At 39.0% G+C, this 1397-nt stretch overlaps 1 non-coding gene across 1 annotated transcript; it reads right to left on the bottom strand.

Moving 5' to 3' along the window:
• Positions 1–1008: 1008 nt before the first annotated feature.
• On the bottom strand, positions 1009–1115 carry LOC141609754 (small nucleolar RNA R71). The gene has a single exon (XR_012527668.1). It is a non-coding gene; the product is annotated as a small nucleolar RNA R71 (small nucleolar RNA).
• Positions 1116–1397: the final 282 nt, after the last annotated feature.

The raw sequence follows: 1397 nt of genomic DNA on the forward strand, positions 1-1397 counted from the left end.
CCTAGTGCCTTTTATCAATTGTTTACACCCCTTTTTTAATCATCTTGCTTGTTTACTTTTATTGCTATTTAGTTTAGTGATCTTCTACTTCAAACCCCAAATTGTGACACCCTTAGACACCACTAGTTGCAATTGAAAATCTCATCTCAATTCCCGTCCCTTGGGATCCGACCTTTACTTGCCTCTTTAATTATTGTAGAGTTGTTTGTGGAGTTATAAATTGTGTTTTGGTCTAGGTGCTTCTAACGACAAATACCGAAAACTAAACCCTCACAAGGGAACACGACCAAAAATGGCGCCGTTGCCGGGGACGTTGTTAACTTGATTTAGATTTTCTTATATTGTTATTAGTTGTGTCTTTCTTTGCCTTGGGGAAGTAAAACTCCTCAAGGTTTGTTCTAATTATTTTCAAGTTGTTTGATATTTTGCATGTCTAGAAGATCACAAGGTAACTTGTTACGCTTTGATCATGAAATTGAAAGGATTTTGACACACAATAGAAGACTTGCTAGGAGAAATTTGAGAGGTATTGGTGAGGTTATAGATATTCAACCAAACACTATTGAGTTCATCAACCCTTTTTCAAGAGAAGGTGAGGAGAACCCAACACAAAATCCAACACAAAATCAACCCACAATGCCTAAATTTTCATCACATTCCATACCCACCGAGGAGAACCTACCTAATGGTACTCCCACACCACAACACTTAACCGGAAATTTCATTGCCAAATCCGCATTTATCCAATTAGTCGAAAGAAGCCAATTTGGGAGGATGCCTAGTGAAGACCCTCACTCTCACATGGAGACTTTTTGCGACTATTGTGATGCGATTTCTCAAACCGGTGTAACTCAAGACCAAATTCGATGGGTCTTATTTCCTTTTTCTCTAATTGGCACCGCAAAACAATGGTTGAAAGGCCTTGATAAGGCTACTCTCGGAATTTATTCTTGGAAGAAATTGGCTCTAGCTTTCTACAAAAAGTTCTATCCACCGGAAAAGACTAACATGCTAAGAGCTCAAATTACGGGCTTTAAGCAAAGAGATGAAGAATCTTTGTATGAAGCTTGGGAGCGATTCAAGGGAATTTGTCGCTCATGTCCTCATCATGGACTTAGCGAGTGGTTCTTGGTACAACAATTTTGGAACGGTCTTTATGAAGACTCAAGAAACATTCTCAACATGGGATCAAATGGAATGTTCACTGAAGTTGACGACAATCAAACTTGGAACAAGATTGAGGAAATGGCGGTCCATAATTCATAATATAGTAGACCTCGCAAGGCTACTAGAGGAGGAAAGCATGAAGTGGACTCTATTACTCAATTGGGTGCTCAACTTAGTGCTCACATTGATACCATTAATTTGAAGTTCGAAAAAGCTATGGCTAGACTTGA

Source organism: Silene latifolia, chromosome 10, assembly GCF_048544455.1.
Source record: "Silene latifolia isolate original U9 population chromosome 10, ASM4854445v1, whole genome shotgun sequence".
NCBI classification, from domain to species: domain Eukaryota; kingdom Viridiplantae; phylum Streptophyta; class Magnoliopsida; order Caryophyllales; family Caryophyllaceae; genus Silene; species Silene latifolia.